This window comes from Berghia stephanieae, chromosome 7, assembly GCF_034508935.2.
Source record: "Berghia stephanieae isolate SIO BIC M18660-M18661 chromosome 7, UCSD_Bste_1.3, whole genome shotgun sequence".
NCBI classification, from domain to species: Eukaryota; Metazoa; Mollusca; class Gastropoda; order Nudibranchia; family Aeolidiidae; genus Berghia; species Berghia stephanieae.
The window spans coordinates 19340309-19364225 of NC_088366.1; the positions used below are offsets into that span (position 1 = coordinate 19340309).

Sequence of the window (23917 nt, forward strand, 5' to 3'; positions counted from 1 at the left end):
TAGTTTAGAGCCAGTGTTACTAAGTTACCATGCGTCATTAGGAAAGAAGTGACGTTACGACTGTTGAAGAGTATAAAGATAATTAAAAAATAAAATCAAACATTTTATCCAGTCTATTCGAATATGTGATTCGATTTTCCCCATGGGATGAAGAAAGGGGATTTTATTTATTTATTATTAGATATAAATAAAATAAAATAATAAAAAAATAGAATTCCCTCTATTCATGCCATATGGGAAATTTGTCTCTAGGGTCTATTCCAATGGAAGACAGGAATAACCCAGGTGCCAGCCGCAGTGCAGCGCCGCAAACTGAGCTACGGCGAGGTGACTTGCTCAAGGCCACACATCGTAGCGGCGGGTGATTGAACTCGGTACCTTTCGGGTACGAAGCAAAGAGCGTGCCGCTGGCCGCGCTGTCCAATAAAGCATAAAGCATAGAAATCACTATTGCTTGATGCTCCTACTGCCATTCCTGCTCGGATCCTATGAATATATTACTTACGACGTTCACACGAGAGGAGTTGTTACTTATAATGATTTTCCTTGAAATAGAAAGCCGGTGATTTATAGTTGACATCTTCATTGGCAACAAGGATTGACGTCGTATTGATAGCTTTATTGTCTAAAATATATTTCAAATCCATTTATATTTATTTATTTATTTATTTATTTATTTATTTTTTATTTATTTAAAAGCGTTTTCTCTCTCTCTTTATATATATCTCTCTCTCACTTTCTCTCTCTCTCTCTCTCTCTCTCTCTCTCTCTATATATATATATATATATATATATATATATATATATATATATATATATCTTTCTCTCTCTCTAGGGAGAAAGAAACACCAGATATAATAGTAAACAATATACATAATTTACACTTTGGTCGCAGATCATTTTCTATAACTTAAATTATGACTTTACAAAAAAAAAACATTATAATATTAAGTTGATTAAATTGAACGTAGATCATTTGATGAGGAAATAGGAAGAATATAAAATAAGAGCTGCATCTAAATGTCTTTCTAAAAAAACTGAGCTTTTATATAGAGCAATATCCGCTTAACGTGCTCAAAAGCGCTTTACAAGGGGTCCCTGGCCAACAGCAACATTTAACATTTAGGACGACGGGACATGACGCCTGTTAGGCGAATTTACAATTTTTTTCGGACAGAAAAACGCTGTTAACGACTAGGTACTCATTTTACACCTGAGTACGGTGAAAGAATGTGCGTAAAGAGCCATCTCCAAGGACTCAACTATGTGCCGAGCGAGGCTCGTACCCAGGACCTTCCGTAAGCGAGTGTCATACCACTAGACCACATAGCGACACGTAAATTTGCCACTCTAAATATTAAGCTATGTATAAAGACCATGAAAAAATAGTTATTATCCATTTCTCTGGGTTGAGTAATAAAAATATAAACTCTAACTAGTTTACAGCATCAATATTATAGTTGTAATAAGTTGTAAAGTGTCGAAAAGTATGGACAAAACATCCATCTTTTTTTCAAACCTTCGAGAAACCGTGTCTGCTATTCTATTGATGCTCACTAGACTGTCAGTTATGGTCTATTCTTTTTCATTACTCAACTCAAAGACAATGATGAAAAAGAAAATTTTCCATGGTTTTTCAATACAAGTTAGTATTGAATTTTGTTTTTTTTTGTTTTTTTTTTTTTTTTTTTTGTGGCGAATGTTACGAAAACCTTTTGGCACGACGTCGGTCTTAAATACAGAATAAAGAAATCACCTCATTGAAGTGAAGGTGTGGAGAAATCAGGAAGGTACAAAAACTTTTTTCTTTTCATTTCTTCTTCATATTCAACACACAATATTGACAAAAATATTATGTTTTGATTGAATCAGTCGCATTTATTTATTCACCAAAAAGTTTGGATCTGGATATGGATTTGGTTCTAGATCTAGATTTAGTTCTAGATCTGGATTTGGTTCTTTATCTGGATTTGGTTATTTATCTGGAATTGGTTCTAGTTCTGGATTTGGTTCTGGATATGCATTTGGGTCGAGATCTGGAAATGATTTTAGATCTGGATTTGGTTCTAGATTTGGAAATAGTTCTATCTCTGGATTTAGTTTTGGAAATGAATTTAGTACTAGATCTGGATATGCTTCTAGATATGGATTGGGTTCCAGATCTGGATTTAGTTCTATATCTGGAAATGGTTCTAGACCTGGATTTGGTTCTAGAACTGGAAGTGGCCCTAGATCTGGATTTGGTTCTAAATCTAAAAATGGTTCTAGATCTGGATTTGGTTCTGTATCGAGAGCAAGAGATACAAAAGGCACTATTTTCTTATCACCGTTACTGTACATTAGGAATGAAAAACACATACATTCTGACACAAATTCTAATGCACACATTATCCCGACCCAAAATGTATGACTCACACATTCCGACACACACATTCTAATCCACGTATTCCGGCACACACACACACACACATACACACACACACACACACACACACACACACACACACATGCTGATCCACACATCCCAACTTACAAATTCTAATGCACAAATCCCAACTTACAAATTCTGATGTACACATTCCGACACACAAATTATATGCACACATTATATTCCGACACACACACACACACACACACACACACACACACACACACATTTTTATGGACGCCTTCCGACACAAATATTCTGATGCACACATTCCGACACAAATTCTAACCCGCCCTTTCAATCACAAATTTTCGTTTACTCTATCAAATTTTAAAAAATAAAGAGCAGGCACCGATGCATGATAAAGATCTGAACAAGTAACAAGTGTGTATCAAGGGTGCCAGACAAAACAAGAAAGAAAAATATGTGACCCTTCGTCTGAAAACGTTATTAAGTCTGGTTGGTTAATATTTTGAAAATTGAATTTATAGCCAGAAATATCAGACTTGTGTTGAGTTATATGAGTCATTGAGGAGAATGGCAACCATATTTTGGGGTGCTAATGCCAACAATTTATATTTTTGACCAGTTACACATTAAATTTGGATTTTAAGCATCTGGTTTGTTCCAACATAATACCGTTTTGAGGCGATGGGTCACATATATGAAGAAAGAAATACTATCTAGAAATTGTATGGGATAGTTTCTTTCTTGTATTTTTCTTTCTTGCTTTGTCCGGGACCTTTCATACATACTTGTTCAGTTATTTGTAGTTTATTCTGCATTGCAATTATTCAATTGTTCCCTCAAATACGCTTCAACAGTCGTAACGTCACTTCCCTCGTAATGACTCATGGTAGCTTAGTAACTGGCTCTAAACTATCGGAACAATGGCGGACGCCCTTATGAAATAATTTTCCGACAAGCATAAAAGCGAATCCAGGGGGAAAAAAAAACATTATAAATCTGATCATGTTTTGACTTTTACACATTCTGATCACAAGACATATGAAAAGTTCTAGCCAGCATGAAGAATAAAAAGTACCGATCATCTTTATTTAGAACCACGACGGCCGCCGTTGCTGGGCGACGTGACATCAGACTATTGAATCCAATTACTATATTATTATGGACCCCCATTCCCTATTTGACAAAGTTCATCAATCTGCATTATCTGTCACAGCCTATTATCCGGTTAACTGCCGTACTCTGGAGGGGAAAAAAACATGTAGGTATTAAAAATTTGGCCAGAAAACTCTTCCATCATATTATATTGATTGATTTTAATGACCTTTATCTTGGCAAAAATTCTCAAAGCTGCGACCTCACAAAGTCCCAGCTTTGAGATTGTTTTGTTTTAATTATTTTTTTTTTATTGCCAAGATGTGAGTAATTTAAATCGATCAATATAGTGCTTAGGCCACTGGGACCCCCCCCCCCCCCCCCCCCCCCCTTTGGGAGTTTATGCCACTATGTTTTTCAAATAATAGAACTTATTGGCCATACAAATTCCACTGTTACCGTAAAAATGTGTCATTTAAGAGATTTATGGCCCTTTGAAAAAAGTGAGTTGTGTCCCCTTGCAAAAAAGAGACAACATTTCTTTCAAAGGCTCTGGAGACTACAATATTAATTCAAATATATGCAAATTGGGTATCAAACTGAAGGAAATTGAATATACTATCAAACTATGTGCACAAGCTTTCAATTTGTAAATATTATATAGATTCACAGAAAGTTGAAACAATTTGTCAGTAATCTCATGAAGTGTCATATCTAAACTTATGGGCTATTTCAGTGTTTTACACAAAAATTATTTTAAATATGGCCAAAAACAGCATGTTCATTAAAAATGTAGCACTGAAGAAAGCTATGGCCCAAGCCTCAACAACAACCTTCATATTTCTCCGTCACAGGAAAAACTAAAAGTGTACGCAACCCTTAAATTTTTCTCCACTTTGTGGGATGCCAAATTCATCATAATTTTCATTCTTTTTAAACATGGTATTGATGTCTAGTTGTCACATTTAAAAGTAAGTTGAAGGTGTGGTAAAAACAATAGATATATCATGAAAAAAAGACTAATTTGAATATTTGAAGGACGAGTTTTCTGGCCAAATTTTGAAATATATTTTTTTTTCCAGAGTATGGCATTTAACTGAACTGGTTTTAAAAAAAAAAGAAAAAAACAACTTGAGCTTTTATATAGGGCAATATCCACTAAAAGTGCTCAAAGCGCTTTACAAGGGGTCCCTGGCCAACAGCAACACGTAACATTTAGAACGGGACATGACGCCTGTTAGGCGATAATACAAATTTTTGTTTGGACAAAGACAACGCTGTTAACGGCCGGGTACCCGTTTTACACCTGAGAACGTTGAGAGAATGTGAGTAAAGAGCCTTCTCCAAGGACTCAACTATGCGCCGAACGCGAGGCTCGAACCCACGACCTTCCGATCCGAAAGTGAGTGTCATACCACTAGACCACATAGCCGCACAAAGCTAAAAAAAAAAAAAGGTTAAAGCTAGGTACTAATCCACACCCACGCCGAGTGAGTGTCGTAACGGTGTATGGCGGCTTACCTGATCCATGGTAAAAAAAAAAACAAAAAAAAAACAAACAAAACAAACAAACAAAACCAAAAAAAAAAAAAAAAAACAACGGGGTCTATGGTATTATCAGGTCTTGGACAGAGTCCAATATCCCTTGACTTTGTTGTAAGACGAGACACGGTCTTCTCGGCCTGGCTATCGACGCCGTACCCCGAGCTAGACATTTTACTCACGTACGGAATGGATAACTGATTGAAAATAAAATAAACACGAACGACAACTCTTTCAACGACTGGACCAGACAATAACCAGTGCTATCCCTTTGCCAAAATCTGACAGAACATCGTTTTTACAGTTTGGACAGAAAGCGTTTCGTTCATGATGTAAAATAACAAGAGATTGTGACAAAATATACGAATGGAAACAGTAGGTAATGAAGTCTCGGTTTGAGAGTTTTTCACAAAAAGGAGAGTTCTCTAAAATTATTGATAATGAGTGAATGCGTTTGGTACGTAATTTAGTCCCTTGATCAGTGACTAGATTAATAGTTACAAGATCTTATACATAAGAAACTAGAATACCAGTATTGAGGCTTATGGTTCTATAACAGTTTTATGAATTTTAATTATTCGTAGAAATCATCAAAACATTAGATATGCTGTATTTATGCGAGTTGTCCCCATTGTAGTGTTCACTGCGCTGCGCGGCTGTGCGTTCTTGTTGTATGACACTCGCTTTCGGATCGAAAGATAATGGATTCGGCTCCTTCGGCGCCTAGTTGAGTCCTTGGAAAAGGGTCTTTACTGAATTTCTCTCACCTTACTCAGATGTAAAATGAGTACCTGGTCAGTAACAGCATTGTCTCTGTCTGGAAAAAAATGTATTAATTTTTTTTTTTAACTCTCAAACCTCGAACTTCGGTTTGAGAGTTTTTGCCAAGGTGAGAGTCATCTAAATTGATCGATATTTGAAGGACGAGTTTTCTGGCCAAATTTTAAAATATTGGTTTTTCCAGACTAGGCCTACGTCCGAGTTTTACTTAATATCATAGTGTTCACTGCATTGACCATAACTACTAAGGGACTCAATCGCTGGCCATCGCATTCCAATGACAAGAACGACAAGTTTTCTGGACAAAAGTAATTAAACAAAATTGAATATAACAGCTTCAAAAAAAGAACAAAAATACCAAACATGGAACTTCTCGGGCTCAAAACCTTTCTTCAGCCAACTACAAAAAAACAATAAAGACATAAATACATTACTAAATTCCAGATAGACGACGGATATATTTTTAGGTCTTCTCTGTAGAAAAATGTTGGAAAGTAAACCAAAACAAGGCGTTCGATATGTAACTAAGGAGTTCCAAATTGAGCGGAATTAAAACAACGCATAAAATTTTGGTGCGCAATTTTGTTCTACCCACTAGAATAGAAATAGGTGTGAAATGTATACTTGACTTAGATGCCTTTCGCGTCTCGACCGAAAGATCGGGTCGCCTTGGCTGTTTCCAGTATTTCCTGTGTGAGGTGTCTCCAATATTGCCGGTCCTCTGCTAGGGTTCTCAGATTTTCAAGGTCCCCTGCCGTTATGAGACTAATGCTTTGTCCAAGTGTTGTGAGGTTTTTTTTTCCATTTATCCACTGTGTGGAATCTTTAATTTTTGAAATGTATCCGTGCAATAAATCCGATATAGCGGTGAAAATAATAATCCAGAAGTTTTCTGGACAAAAGAAAAAGGTGTTTCGTCACTGTACAACAGTCCTACTCAAAAGGTTTCTAAGAAACTAATAAAGCTAGTGCTAGATGAAAATCAGACCCGGTAAGCTTTATCCGTATATCACTGTAATGAGTGTCTTCGTGAGAGTTCTCTCCCTTTATTTTGCTAATAGAATTTCGTCCCTCATCTAAAATAATAATGATATCATTTTGAAGATAGGACGATAATGTTGGTTGATGAAACCTCCTCGCTGTCGGGTTCCGAATACTGGTAGATTTGATGAAACCTAACTATCGATAAAGCATCGTAACACGGTGAAACGAGGGGCGGGAAATGATTTGCCTTCCCCTTTCCTCCACCCTACCTTCTCCCCCACATTGAGCCAATCAAATAGTGTCTTTTCCCCCCGACTCCAAATCTCTTTATTAACCCTTATTGGTCAAAGGGCTTTAGTGGGGTCAAATTAAGAGTGCTGATAGTGAAGTAAGTGTTAAAAATAAGTATGAGGCTTTCGCGATAGCCTGCAAAATACAGCCTTATAGTCTTTGCTTCTTTCCTTGGAAGAATGGACTTGATGAAGATAATTCTTTAAAATCAGTATCTTAATATTCTTTTCCTTCCTATAAATAGTAACGGGTAATGATATCAAGCTTACAAAAACAATGTGTGACCTCAGATTGACAAGCATCGACTTGATCAATATATGCTAAACGACTAGTAGTATTCAATCACACACACACACACACACACACACACACACACACACACACACACACACAAAGTTAAATCAGAAACTTTTTTGGGGGAAGAATTTACACTATGTGTTTAAGAAAAATACTCACAACATTCGCCAGCCAAATCAAACATACCAACATACAAAATTGTGTAATATACCTTTATAGTCTGATTGATATAATTCAGTAAGAACAAATCACTAACAGGCTGTCTTAAAATAATAACGATCTTAGTGACGTCAACTTTCTTCCGTTTATAATAGAAACAATAACAAGAAATGAAGTGAGTAGATCTAGGAAAGTACCAGAAGACAACAGAGAATAAAAACATCAGCTCAAGCGGTCGAGTTACGATCTTCCACGGCCAGGCAGAGTTGTCGTACCAGTCAGGTGACGGGCTCGAGCTCCCATCGCCGCCGCGAAGTTTCTTATTCTCTGTTGTCTTCTGGCACTTTCCTACTCACATCATTTCTTGTTATTATCAACATAAGTGCCTCCTCCACTCATTTTTCTGAATTAAACTAAACAATATTATACCATTGAGTTTCAGAATCCGAACTTTATTTCCACCGCATACTCGCAATCTCATGCTACGATTGGGCCAGGAATGCATCCGAAATTTCAACTACAACTAAAAAAAAATAAAATAAAATATTTAAAAAAACAAGAGCGCAGGAATCTTTAAGTATTCTAGCCTTGGGGTTTAATTTTCCTGCAATTTCTATCCTAGCTGATAGCAATAACGAGGAGAGACTTGACGGTACATAGATAAATCCTGATTCCATGAAATACCAATAATATATTAGTAGTCTGGGTGAGAACCGGGAATTATCTCAATGCTTCAGGGGGGACATCTGTCCGAACAACGTTATGTCACCCTAGAGCTTTTTGGTTCCGCAATGCCGGATGTAGATTGCCGTACTAATTTTCACGCTGGAGAAAGGATTATTCTTTTTTTAAATGACGCCTAATAGATAGAATGAAGTTGACGTCACTCGGATCTTTGTTATTGTTTGTTTTGTTTTGTGCCATCCGCGTTTAAGAGTAATTTTCACTAAACTGTATTAACAAAGAGTGTGTAGGGTAACGTAGTTACCAAGAGCTCTCACTTCTCTTAACCGCAATGCTATTGTCGCGTGCCAGGCGAGACAGCGTGAGTTGTATGCAATAGTTCAACCAATGAAATAACTTGTTTCCATGAGCACTACTAACGACAACTCACTGGACGGCGCACAAACCAAATAATGACGTCAAACTGCCAGTCCTTTTGGATTTCAGTGTCAAGCTATAACATAACGATGGCTAAGGTGTGTGTCACTTTAAGGTATTGTCAAAATAGGCATTTTGCGGATGGCTTGTGGAATGCTCTGTTTTTATTTGGCGCCTTTTAACTATAGATAGTATGCGCTTGACTAAGAAGCTCACAACATTTCCATCCGGAAGTATAACGGACCAAAACAAAAAACCCATGAACTTTTATAGACTGATAAATACAGTTAAGTGAGAATTACTCATAAACGTGGATGGCAAAAAAAAAACAATAATAAAGACCTGAGTGCCATCATTTTCGTTCCATCTATAGATCTACAATTTTTCACATATCCTATCTCCTTTCCTTTTAGCTGGCTCTGGAATGACATATAAGTGTGTAAACCCCATTGAAAAACGACCACGTTGGGTCACATCCCATTTTAATACATACAGTAATAGCAGCGAAGCGACTCGATAAAGACGTTGACGCATTTCTATTACTGCTATTTGGAGAAATTGTTCTGGTCTGAAAATATTAATCAGATCAAAAATATTATACAAAGATATCAATTTGAGACGAGAAACCTTCATAATCTTGACGTTTAACGTCAAGATAGCCTCTGCTACTCTTAACGCAATAATAGTGCGGAAAAATAAAAAGCCAAAAAAAAAAATGAATAGAGAAAAAATACAAACAAACACACAAGCAGACTCACTCGTATCTATTTGCCGCTGGACATATTAAATTGAACAGTTGTTATGGGTAGGTCAACTTGATTTCGTCGCCGGTCGATAATCCCACCGGCCGCCGTCAAATTTGTTTGTCTCTAATCTAGATTAGCTCCCCTAAAGGAGGAATAAATAGCGGAATTTCTGTATGATTTTATTCCTTTTATTCGTTAGTTTTTGGTTATATGTGACCCATCGTCTCAAAACGGTATTATGTCGGAACGAACCAAACGCTTAAAAGCCGAATTAAATGTAAAACTGGTCAAGAATATAAATTGATGGCATTAGCACCATAAAATATGATATCCATTCTCCTCAATAGAACATACAAACTCTTCACAAGTCTGATATTTCTGGCGATAAATTCAATTTTCAAAATCTTAACCATCCCGACTTAATACCGTTTTGAGGCGAAAGGTCACATATGCTATCTATCTTTATGCTTGATGTGATAATGAGTGAAATTCTGGAATTCTCACCCCAGTCAGTTGTTTATAATAGAATAAAGAATTCATGTTGTCTGAGCATGGTTCCTCTCGCAACACAGACATCCTTGGTTAGATAATCAAGTTGTCTGGAAAATGTTCTAACAGTATTTTTGAAGCCAGTCTGCTTAATGTAAAGATGACAATTTTCCTCGCGCATAATTTTTAATGATTTTTTTTATCTTTCAAAAGGGTGCATTTGCTTCTTGTCCGTACATCACAGTAGAGTATGCTTAAAGAGTATAGACATTGCGCCCAGTTGGTCGTTGTCCCGAGGTGGGAATAGTCACGGTAGCTCAAGATGGTCGTCGCCGTCATCATTTGTTTCTTCTTCTTCTTCTTCTTCTTCTTCTTCTTCTTCTTCTTCTTCTTCTTCTTCTTCTTCTTCTTCTTCTTCTTCTTCTTCTTCTTCTTCTTCTTCTTCTTCTGCTCCTTCACTAACATCAAAATCATCATCATCATCATCTTCATCATCATCATCATCATCATCTCATCATCATCATCATCATCATCATCATCACCATCATCATCATCATCATCATCATCACCATCACCATCATTCATCATCACCATCATCATTCATCATCATCATCATCATCATCATCATCATCATCATCATCATCACCATCATCATCATCATCATCATCATCATCATCATCATCATCATCATCACCATCATCATTCATCATCATCATCATCATCATCATCTTCATCATCATCATCATCATCATCATCATCCATCATCATCCTTTCATTGTCATCCCCATAAGTAAGAACAAACTGACTAGGTCAAAGTAATTCATGTCACTACCTTTTTGATCTAAATGTTTGAAATTAAAATATGTTTTTACTTTTTCTAGTACTACTTTATTTTGTTTTTAAACGTCTAAATGTTACTCTGAGGCTTTGAAGTTGTTTCATAAGCAGAATGCTCTGGCTGCATGTGTGTGTGGGTGTGTGTGTGTGTGTGTGTGTGTGTTTGTGTGTGTGTGTTTGTGTGCGTGTGTGTGTGTGTGTGCGTTAATCTGAGGTGGAGTATAGAAGATTGACTACATTCACTGAGTAATATCGAAAGTCTAAAATCCTCTAGGCACCTCCAGCTTTGGTTCTAAAATCCTCTAGGCACCTTCTAAAATCCTCGACTGCCTAGTCTGCAATCTTTTGATTTCATTTGCGATTGATTGGTGGTCTCTAAAGCTCAGTTGGTAAAGCACTCGCTTCAAATAAAAAGGGATCAGGATTTTTCCAAGTGAAGTCGAGATTTGATTTTATCCTGACCCCCCCCCCCCCCCCCCCCCCCCTTCCTGTTCACCCAGCTGTTAGTTTTGGCAGAAAATTCGTTGTGATAGCAAGCAATAAAGAGTGGTTCCCCAAATCTCCTTAACTCCTTTTTTCCTATTTTGAGATACTGAGGAGTATTGCCCCTAAAATCTCTCATTCGGTCTATTATTTTATCATATGTGACACATCGTCTCACAACGGTATTATGTCGGAACGAACCAAACGCTTAACAGCCGAATTAAATGTTAAACTGGTCAAGAATATAAATTGTTGCATTAGCCTTTTAGTCAGAGACTACGGATATAGTCTCAGACTATCGTCGTAGTCTCGCTCCATGAATCAGACAGTAGAGTCTGTAGAGTCACGCTCTCCCCGGCCAGGCGGAGTTGTCGTACCAGTAAGGTCGCGGGTTCGAGACCCCATCGACGCCGCGAAATTTTTATTCTCTAGTATCTTCTGGTAATTTCCTACTCTTTCATTTCTTGTTATTTGATTTGTATGCTTTCCCTAAAGAGATAGCCGAGATGGAAACGTATTGCGCCATCCAATACCCCGAGGTCTAGTTTGAACAGTGCTTTTGACATCGCGTTTTGTTTGTTTGTATCTATGTTGTTGTTGTTTATTGTCGTTGTTTTTTTTTTGTTTTGTTTTTATTGGGGGGGGGGGTCATATTTTTGTTTAAACTTTGCTTTTTTTTAGTGGTGTGTGTGTGTGTGGGGGGGGGGGGGTATTTGAGCAAGAATCGTTTCTCAATTGTTTAATGTGCGGCGCCGCACTGCAACTGATACTGGAAGCCGAAACTGCAGACCATCTGGCTGAGCCTTGTCTTGCGACATGGAATGAGATAAATAAGTAAGCTCAGGATAGAGAAGGATGGAAACTGTCTGTGGCCTATACCCTGACCCAGGGTGAAAAAGGCAATGGTGATGATGATGATGATCTCTGGCACAGTCCCGTGCTATCTACTCATTAATCATTGACGATTGTTGTTTTTCTCCAAAATCCGTGCCTAATCTATAAACATATCCGGCTTAATTTTTCAGCTTGTTTACATCCATAATCTCAAAACTCACATTATTATTTCTCAAATTTTGACCAGGAAACTCGCCCTTCAAATAGCGATCGATTAAAATAATCCTCATCTTGATACAAACGCTCAAACCTTGGGAAGAAAATTGAACTTTTATACAGCGCAATTACGTGCTCAAAGCGACATGAAATAAATTTAGTTTAAAGTCAAAATAATTGAATGTAGGATTTTTTTTTTCTTAAGGCTTTGTTTTATTTTTTCTTTTGGGTTCTTTTTTAGTTGTTTTTTCTTTTCTAGTTTTTTTTTCTATGTTTTTTCCCCTCATTCTTAAGACACTATAATCATATTACTGCAACAGACGTGTACTTACACGGATTTGCATGTCTGATTAGCCAAATTGTTATCATCGAACCAACGCAAAATATGGTCCATTCCAACTATGTTCAACAAGTCAATAGTTGAGGTGAATTATCAGATTATCATCATCACCATCATCACCATCATCATCATCATCATCATCATCATCAGCAGCAGCAGCAGCAGCAGCAGCAACAGCATCATCATCATCAACAGGAGCAGCAGCAGCCACTAATGTATTTTTTCTGTGACGGGAAAAAGACATTTCCACACATTCGACAAGACTTTTTTTCCCCTTTTACGTCATCATGTCGATCTTATTGGCACTCACAAAATGAAATCGGCCAAACAAATGCAAGCTACAAAAGACATAGAGGAAATTCCAATGACATTACTGTAATCCAATTAGTTTAGGTTCCAAATACGTAGAAAGTTTTTTAAAAATTCTTATATAATTGGAAAGGGAATTCACTGTTATAGAGTTAGGCGGGACCCTTAGCTAAAAAATGAGTCTACGCTGACGTGTACATATACACAGGTCTGACATCCTATCCCACTTATGGGCCTACTTTAATGATTGTAATGGATAATATTTTGCGTTATATTTTGATATTTTCATTACAACAATGAGCCCATAAGAAATTGGGTTATAAGACCTGCAAATAAGTGCATGTCGGTCTACGCGTTGTATAAAATGGAGCAACACAAATTTATATCTTTGTCCGCGTCCTCTCGTGTTCAATGTATGTGTTGTTTGATTCACGCGAGGGTTCACTGTGGTATAATATGGTAATACGTCTGACTCTGTAATCAGAAGGTCTGAGGTTCGATCCCCAGTCGACGTAGACTGCTTTTTTTTTTTGGGGGGGGGGGTTTTCTCTTGTATTTTTCTTTCTTGCTTTGTCTGGCACCTTTCATACACACTTGTTCAGTTCTTTATCTGGCACCGGTGCATACTCCTTAGTTTCTTAAGCTGTTCTATAGATAGTTCGAAGTTGACGTCACTCAGGTCATTGTTATTTTTTTTTTCGCCATCCGCGTTTATGAGTACTTCTCACTAAATTGTATTAACCAGACTATAAACGATCATGGTTACAAACAGTTTGTGTATTGGTCCCTTATACTTCCGGATGGCAATGTTGTGAACTCCTTAGCCAAGCACATACTATCTTTAGGTAGAGTTTGAGAAATGTCCAAGTTATATATATTTCAGTGGGAGTAACTTATAGATAGTATGCAGATGACGTCACTCAGGCCTTTGTTATTGTTTTTGCCATCCGCGTTTGTGAGTTGTTCTCACTAAACTGTATTAACGAGACTATAAAAGTTCATGGTTACACAGAGTTTGTGTGTTGGTCCGTTATACTTCCGGATGGCAATGTTGTGAACTCCTTGGCCAAGCGCATTCTAACTATAGATAGAATGAAGATGACGTCACTCATCATCATCATCATCATTGCCTTTTTCTCCCTGGTTAAGGGTTTGTCACAGACAAACAGTTTCCATCCTTCCCTATCCTGAGCTATCTTTTTAATCTCATTCCAGGTCTTACCACTTCTCTGTATATCAGCTTCTTTAATTCTTCTCCATGTTCCTCGTGGCCTTCCCCTTGATCTTCTGCCCTGAGGGTTCCAGTCCAATATTTTCTTTGTTATAGTGGAGTCGTTCTTTCTAAGCGTGTGTCCAATCCATCTCCATCGTCACTCAGGTCAATTTTAAAATATGGTTTGTTTGTTTTTTCAGAGAATGGCAATGTCGTGGTGAAGACGTGACTTTTTTCTGATCCCCATGTCCACCCAGAAGTGGTTGGGTCGCTCCACACGCAAAAGGACTTTATTCTAGCCGAGTTTTTTTTTTCTGACCTTCCCCCTTTCCATCCAGCAGTGATTTGGTAGCTGCTGAGTCTGTTAGATCTGGCGGAAAGTACTTTGCAATAAACTAGTGTCCTATCCAAACAATAGTAAGCAATTGCTATTGTGCTTTTCACGCTGTAGAAACCGGGATAAAATCCGGCTCTAAACGTCCACTTTTCTTTCTTTTTTTTTCTCCATTTTTTTTAAAAATAGGAATATTTGTGCGACTATGTGGTCTTGTGGTATGACATTCGCTTTCGGATCGGAAGGTCCTGTGTTCGAACCTAGCTCGGCGAATAGTTGAGTCCTTGGAAAAGGCTCTTTACCCATTTTCTTTCACCGTACTTAGGTGTAAAATAAGTACCTTGCCGTTAACAGCGTTCTCTCTGTCCTAAAAAAAGTGTACTATCGCCTGACAGGCGTCATGTCCCGTCCTAAATGTTTGTTGGCCATGGACCTCTTGTAAAGCGCTTTGAGCACGTTTAGTGGATATTGCGCTATATAAAAGCTCAATTATTTTAATAATATTTAATATATTTGGGTCTTTACTTTTCATGTATATTTGAAACCATACAACTTTGCAACATGAAATATTAAACCAGACTAGACTAAAAAAAAAAGGAACAACAAACGCCCGTGGACCAAAATACAAGCTATCTAATTGGTTACAAACATAATGATAATATACGTCGAGTTCTCAGACTTATTTCTCGTTATGGTATGGTGGGTAATTATTACCTTTGTCTAGACATACAGGATAGGAATAGAAACGGGTTCAGACAGGACAGTACCAGCGCTATGTCACGTGACTAACACGTGATTTGGTGAAAAATACTTTTTTTATTACAAAATTTTAAAATATATTAGTGTATATTGATACTCTCGATCTCTGCAAAAAAAAAAAGGTTTTTAATAAATTTGTCCAATTATTTCTTTAACTCTCTCCTTACCACCCAAAGGAAAATCGTCATATTCGTTACGATGCAACAGACAAGTTTCTCATTCTGATTTCTCTTGTACATCACAAAATGCTTTGATTACAGCTAAAAATACTAAACACTGTGTTGTTGAGCTCATTTTGCTGAACAACGTTCTTTATAGAATGTACTTGTTACTTTTTGTTTGAGTACGAAAAGTTTATTTTTGTGTCGGGTGGGTGTGAATTTTCGGGGAAAATTCTAAAAGTGGTTTGTAAGTTAAACATGGATCGATTGCAGTGACTCCTTTCTTGTCAAAAACTCACAAATCTGAGACATAACTAAAATCCGAAGTTTGGGAGATTTTATCAAGACGAGCGTCAATTTTATTGACCAAAATAAATTGAAGTACCAAATTTTAACGACGTGGTATTTATTTTTCTGGGTACGCCGGAATACTATGTAATAATAAATTGTTTATGGAATCACAGCCGATCGTACTAAACGTGCTCAAAGCGCTTTACAAGAGGTCCCTGGCCAACAAACATTTAGGACGGGACATGACGCCTGTCAGGCGATAGTACAATTTTTTAGGACAGAGACAACACTGTTAATGGCAAGGTGCTTATTTTACACCTTAGCAAAATGCTTTTTGTCACATTCTAGTCACACATTGTGATTCTTCAGAAATTAGCGGAGCAGTCACCGGTGTAAGATAAAGATCTACCATGTCAAGACAGACTGGGGGTTTTTGGGATGGTTTTTGTTTTGTTTTTGTTTTTGTTTATTTGTTGTTGTTTTTTTATAATCTTTTAAAAGTGTTTTTATTTCTTACCTTGCCTGTTCAAATTGTTATTGCTACATTGCATACATTTTAAAAATTAATCTGCATCACCGTTTTAGTTCTAACGTCATTTTTCGGGGTCCAATTTATCTGGACATAATACCGTTTTGAGACAATGGGTCACAAATTAGCTTTCAGTCGCCTACTTACCCCCTACATAATACCTTTTTGAAGCAGTTGGTCAAATACACACTTTTTAAAATGTGCCACATTTATATTTCAGGGCCCCGATAGTTGAGTTGGTAGAGCACTCGCTCCACACGCAAAACGACTTTATTCGAGCCGAGTTTTTTTTCTGACCTTCCCCCTTTCCATCCAGTAGTGATTGAGTAGCTGCTGAGTCTGTTAGACCTGGCGGAAAGTACTTCGCAATAGATTAGCGTCCTATCCAAATAAAAGCAAGCAATTTCTATTGTCCTTATCACGCTATAGAAATCGGGATATAATTCTGCTTTGAAATCTACTTTTCTTTCTAATTTTTCTCCTTTTTTACGAGAATATGTGCAATATTTGGGTCTTTACTTTTCACGTATGATTTGAAAACAAACAATTTTGTAAGATGAAGTATTAAAATAGACTAGACTTTCAAAAAACGCCCGAGGACGAAAATACAAGATTATTGATTATAAACATAGTGATAATATATGTCGTAAGATTTTGCAAGAGTTCTCAGACTTATTTCTATTACCCTTGTCGAGACATACAGGATAGGAATAAAGACGGGATCAGACAGTACAGAAGCGCTATATCACGTGACTAACTATTGATTTGGTTGATAATAATCATTTTAGTGAAAAGATTTTAAAGGTATAATAATACTACTACATGCTGTACTCTCCAAAAGAAAATACATTTTAACCCTCTGCTTACTAGCCATTTTCAAAATTTTACAAAATGTCACACCCACCCAACACAAAAACATACATTTCTTACTCAAGCAGAAAAGCAACGAGCAACATTAGAACACTTCTTCTTCTTCTTCTTCTTCTTCTTCTTCTTCTTCTTCTTCTTCTCCTTCTTCTTCTTCTTCTTCTTCTTCTTCTTCTTCTTCTTCTTCTTCTTCTTCTTCTTCTTCTTCTTCTTCTTCTTCTTCTTCTTCTTCTTCTTCTTCTTCTTTCACCATCATCATCATCATCATCAGCATCATCATCTTCATCATCATCATCATCATCATCATCATCATCATCATCATCATCATCATCATCATCATCATTAACAATATCACTCTCAAACAGTTTTTTTAAATAATGAATGTCGCGAGAAGAAACCATAAAACATTCTTCTAACTCTAAGAAATCAACATCATAAATCTTTAATATTATTCCACGAATTTCCACAAAGCTTATAAAATATCCCCAGAAAATAAATACTGTTAGGTTTGGCTATCCTTGGATTTCCTGTATTATATCCCTCGGCAGTTCGGACTGACTAGTCGACTTCAGATTATAATTTATAAAATAAGCTTGAAGCCAGCCTAAGGCAACGATAAGTAATATTTGATGTCCTATGATAACAATGATATTTCATCAACACCTCTGGTGGGAAGAAATTGGTTTGCATTTAATTTGTAAGGATCGTGTTTATCTAAGCTGATTACAAAAAAATATATTTGGAGAATACAGTCAAACCTGTCTATAACGACCGCCCAAGATCGACGGTCATAGTGGTCACTATGGACAGGTGGTCGTTATATACAGGTGTACCGATGGTGGACATAAGGGGGGGGGGTGGTGGATGCACACTTATCATCTTATTCAAAGCATTGGAACCTATCACCATTCATCATTTATTATTATTATTATTATTATTATTATTATTATTATTATTATTATTATTATTATTATTATTATTATTATTATTATTATTATTATTATTATTATTTTTATTGTTTGTTAGTTTGTTTTTGTTTTTTTTGTTTTGTTTTTAATTTCCGATTTACAAGAATATGACCAATTATCTTTAAAAGTTGTTATGTCCGATTGAGAAAGAATCTGTAGATAGAGAATTTATTGTTAAATATAATGAAACATGCATTGTGTTTATATGCTATATATTTGAGGGAAATGAATATAGATTCTATTTTTAAAATGAGCCTTTTTATATAGCGCAATATCCACTAAATGTGCTCAAAGTGCTTGACAAGGGGTCCCTGGTCAACAGCAACATTTAATATGTAGGACGGGACATGACGCTGTTAGGCGATATTACAATTTTTAGGACAAAGACAACGCTGTTAACGGCCAGGTACTCATTTTACACCTGAGTACGGTGAGAGAATATGAGTAAAGAGCTTTTTTCAAGGACTCAACTATGCGCCGAGCGCGAGGCTCGAACCCAGGACCTTCCGATCCGAAAGCGAGTGTCATACCACTAGACCACATAACCGCACTATAGGGGGGGGGAGGAATTATACAGGGATCTGGCATTTCTGACCATTTAACTAAATATTACAATTTAAGATTATATTGTCACTGGCATAAAACCGTTCGGGGACGATGTGTCACAAATATGGTATTATAATATTGAAAAAAAAATTCGAGATCATGTCATGATCGCTCCAAGAAAGAATGAGATGATTGCAGTGTGATGTCATAGCGAGATGAGAGGCTAAATCGCTGCTTTCTAAAGCTAAGCTGACACGAAAATTCTTTAGTTGAGAAGATCAAATTGGATCCCAGAGGTACCAGACGGTAGTTTTGTGGGTCTCTTCCCTCTCTCTCTCTCTCTCTCTCTCTCTCTCTCTCTCTCTCTCTCTCTCTCTCTCTCTCTCTCTCTCTCTCTCTCTCTCTCTCTCTTTCTCTCTCTCTCTCTCTTCCTGAGTGTGTCTGTCTCTATCGTTCTTTCTCTCTCTCTCTCTCTCTCTCTCTCTCTCTCTCTCTCTCTCTCTCTCCCTCACACACACATACACGTACATACACACACACACACACACACACACACTATATCTCTTTGTAATACATGACTATCATAAAAAGGGGGAAAAAATTCAAAAGGTGTTTCGATTTGTTTTATAAGTTGTTATCAAATCGAAATAGAAATATAGAAACAATGGCATGGCCGTGTCAATGGATTATTCAAAGATTATAGGATGACGTGATAGATAGGTGATGAGCTAATAATTTTTCTTGTTCCAAATTCGAGCTGACAATAAAGAACTTTTATAATGAACGAAGTCAGACCCCGAAGGTATATTGTTCTCTCTCTCTCTCTCTCTCTCTCTCTCTCTCTCTCTCTCTCTCTCTCTCTCTCTCTCTCTCTCGTATGACATGCGGGTGCCAAAGACGTATTCAACGACTATAGATAGAACGAAATTGACGTCACGCAGGTCTTTGTTATTGTTTTTTGCCATCCATGTTTATGAGTAATTATCACTAAACTAGTTATCCTGACTATAAACGTTCATGGTTACACATAGTTTTGTGTATTGGTCAGTTATACTTCCGGATGGCAATGTTGTGAGTTTATTAGCCAAGTGCATACTATCTATAGGATGACGTGATAGATGGGTTATGAGCTAAATTGGTTTTTGTTTTTTTTTTTCCAAACTCAGGCCGACAAGAAAGAACTTTGAAACGGATCAAAGTGGCATTTTGTGGGTATAAGAGGATTGTTCTCACTCATTCTCTCTCTCTCTCTCTCTCTCTCTCTCTCTCTTTCTTTCTCTCTCTCTCTCTCACTCTCTCTTTCACACACACTCTCTCTCTCTATCTTTTTCTTTCTCTCTCTCTTTCTTTCTTTTTTTCTTTCCCTCTCTCTCTCTTTCACACACACACACACACACACACACATACACACTCGCTCTCTCTCTCTATCTTTTTCTTTCTCTCTCTCTCTCCACACACACACACACACACAAACATACACACTCTCTCTCTATCTCTATCTCTCCCTCTATCTCTCTCTCTCTCTTTCTTTCTTTTTTTTTCTTTCCCTCTCTCTATCTCTCTCTTTCTCTCTCTCTGTCTCTCCTTCTTTCTTTCTGCCTCTCTTTCTTCCCTCTCTCTCTCTCTCTCTCTATCTATCTATCTATCTATCTCTATCTCTCTCGCTCTCTCTATTTGTAATACAAAGATCTCATTGGGGATGAATGGGTCCTTAAAGCGCATTTAGGGACTAAGAAGTTAGATACAGAAGAAGATTGTATAACCAAACAAAATTTCAGTTTATATGGAACAATAAATAATTATAAAATTAAAGTAAAATTCCCTTTATTCATCCCCAAGGGGAAATTTGTCTTTAGGGTCTATTCCAAGGGAAGACTGTATTAACCCAGGCGCCAGCCGCAGACCAGCGCCGCAAAGTGATCTAGGGAGAGGTGACTTGCTCAAGGCCACACAACGCAGCAGCGGGTGATCGAACTCGGTACCTTTCGGATAGGAAGCAAAGACCGTACCACTGAGCCACGCTGCCCCCGGTCTATCCAATATCCATGAAGTGTACACAATGAGCTTTATAAGGGGTCCAAAGCCACTTACCATGTTGGAGGAGACATGAAGCTTGTAAGGGGCTGTTGTATTTTCCCCCGACTGATAAAACACTATTACCGGCCACTTATTCATTTTGTACATGAGTGCATTTTCCAAGGACTCGTCTTTTGCGCTGCCTAGAGTGGGACTCGAACCATGGACCTACCGGTTTGAATATAATAATGGTGTCACACTACTATGTTATGATGATCTATCCAGGCCGCAAACTCGTCGCCGCAATCGTGTACGGTCGCGAACTGTTGCCTTCGTAAACTTATAACCCGACACTAGGACTTATAGTTTTACGTCATATTTTAGATCTGTGCAGCGTCTAGTGAAATGTCGTTAGTAGAGCTCAAGGAAAATAGTGATCCCAGTGGTTGAATCATTGAATACAACTCACGATTTGTTTTCTTTTGTGGCCAAAGACTTGTCTTTTGACGTCATCTTTTGGTCAGTTTCAGGCTATAAGTTAACGATGGCGACGCGCGAACCCGCCAGGAAACTTTGTGCCAACGCAACGTTGAACTAGATGCTCTGGGGTTTCCGGCTCTTACTCATGATATAAGTCCCAGATTGAATTATAAAAAACGTGGCACATATCCTTTTAAAAAAATGTTATCTACTCGCATTACCTATCACGGGAGAAAATCACTTCGCTCTGGGCCGACATGCACTTGTTTGCAGTTCTGATAGCCCAATTCCTTAAGGGTTTATTATTGTAATGGAAATCTAAAATATAATGACAAAAAATATTGTCCATTACAACCATGATAAACTAGGAACATAAATGGGCCCGGACGTCAGACCTGTATATATGTTTACGTCGGTCTGGGCAGTTAAAGTATCTAAAGACGTTACCTCACATCGTAGCCCCCCACCCCCACCCCCTTGTCTTTGACACATTGGGCCATCCAGATTCGCCATTCCTCCTCTGTTCTGTGCTGCCGTGTATCCTCGTCCCATATCATCATCTCCCCAGTTTTAAGCTCTTTTTCGACAGTTATTACTTTCCATGTCGTCTTTGGTCGTCCTCGTTGTCGTCCGTTGTTGTCATTCTCCCATTCTTTTTTGGGGAAGCGGTTATAATCTTTCATGGGGAGGACGTGGCCTTGCCAACTGAGACTGCATTGTTGGATGGAAATTGTAACGTCCTGTATTTCAGTTCTTTTTTTAGAATTTCAGTATTTGGTACGAGGTCTAAGTAGCTGTTATTGAATTGTGTATATTTCTAGGCATCGTTGTTAGAATGCGTTGAGACCGGTAGTTTTGTTGTCTTTTTGCATACATTTGCCAATTTTCGCTGATGTTGATTTTAGGTTTTTAGTTGGACAGGTTTTGATTTCATTATTTTGTATAATTTTCCAAATGCTGCATTTATTGCTTTCCCTATTCTGGTTGTTATTTCTTTGCTTATGCCACCATCACCTCTAATTTTACTTCCTAATATTTAATGTCTTCAGTGTGTTTGATGTTTTATTATCAACTAAAGAGCGATTATTTATTATGCTAGGATTTAAGGCGAATTAGACTAAAATTATTTAAAGCTCTGTAACATTTTTCTTGTTTATTTCATTTTCTATCAGAAGATATTTTTTTATCGCTTTGCATATTTTTCGATTTTGTTTCTTTTCCGATTTTCGATTATTACTTCACCCTTAAATTTTAAATTTTGTTTCGTTTCCTTTTATTTTTTAGTTTTTGTTTTGTTTTTGTTTTTTTGTTTTTTGTTTTTTTCGTTTTTACCATTTAAGAAAAAAAAAGATTTTCGTTCAGGCAACTCAAAGAGTGTTTCCTATCAAGATTTCCCAAAGGGTGTCCAGTCAAATGACCAGACACTGCTATTGGACACTGGCCTGTGTCTTGACCGATTAGCCTAACCCCGTATAATTCAATTTACTGGACTCGGTGTCAATTACTTATGTAGTGATTTACACACAGCTAAACCAACACTATTTCGGTCTTTCTGTTCTTGAATTTCCCCTCACTTTAAGATTCACCCCTGTCTATAGATAGGATGCGCTTGGCCAAGGAGTTCACAACATTGCCATCCGGAAGTATAAAGGACTAACACACAAACTCTGTGTAACCATGAACGTTTATAGTCTGGTTAATACAGTTTAGTGAGAACAACTCACAAACGCGGATGGCAAAAACAATAACAAAGGCCTGAGTGACGTCATCTGCATACTATCTATAGATAGTATGCAGATGACGTCACTCAGGCCTTTGTTATTGTTCTTGCCATCCGCGTTTGTGAGTTGTTCTCACTAAACTGTATTAGCCTGACTATAAACGTTCATGGTTACACAGAGTTTGTGTGTTGGTCCGTTATACTTCCGGATGGCAATGTTGTGAACTCCTTGGCCAAGCGCATTCTATCTATAACAGTTTGTCTATAAATACGAATGGGTATTCAATTGATGCTATGCGCTTAGGTATAATACTCATAATACCTGCCAGTCGGATACAACGTATCAACACACAAAACTATGTGTAACCTTAAACGTTTATAGTCTAATTGATAGAATTTAGTGAGAACTACTCATAAAAATGGCTAGCTCAAAACAATGACAAAGAGCTGAATGACGTCAATTTCGTTCCTTCTATAAATGCGAATCGTTTTTTTAATGTAGATATTCTATCAAACAGGATGTCTGTTGTCAACAGGAATCACCTATATTATCCAAAGAACTTTTTTTTTTCATTGATTTAACTTAATTTAACTTTTTGGCATCTTGTTTTTCACGACATATAAACATCATGAGACGAGGGGTCCCTTTATAGTTTTGCTGCCATTTTCTGTCAGACAGTTTTTACTTGAGAAAAAAAAATTATAATTTAAATTTCATAGTACCTAATCAATATCAAATTTCATGAAATATTTAGCTCATATCTGATTTTGATTACTTTCTCTTTAATATTTAACCATTTAACTGTTGAAATCTGGAAAAACACGTATTTAAAAATTTGGCCAGAAAAATCTTCCTTCAAATATCGATTGATTTAAATGACCCTCGTCTTGGAAAAAAAGAACTCTCAAACCTGGGACCTCGCGGAGGTCTGATAACCCAAATCATTAAGAAGATAAGATAAGAACGCTTTTCTTACAAAACTGTGTGTAACCATGAACTTTTATAGTCTGGTTAATACAGTTTAGTGAAAATCACTCACAAACGCGGATGGCAAAATACAATAACAAAGGCTTGAGTGACGTCATCTTCGTTTTATCTATATAACATTCTTAGTATGTAATGGTCAAGATGAAG

At 37.2% G+C, this 23917-nt stretch overlaps 1 protein-coding gene across 1 annotated transcript in view; it reads left to right on the forward strand.

The window, feature by feature from the left end:
• LOC144976168 (uncharacterized) overlaps positions 1–23917 on the forward strand; it is a 261417-nt gene that overhangs the window by 208335 nt on the left and 29165 nt on the right. The gene's annotated exons all lie outside the window — the stretch shown is intronic.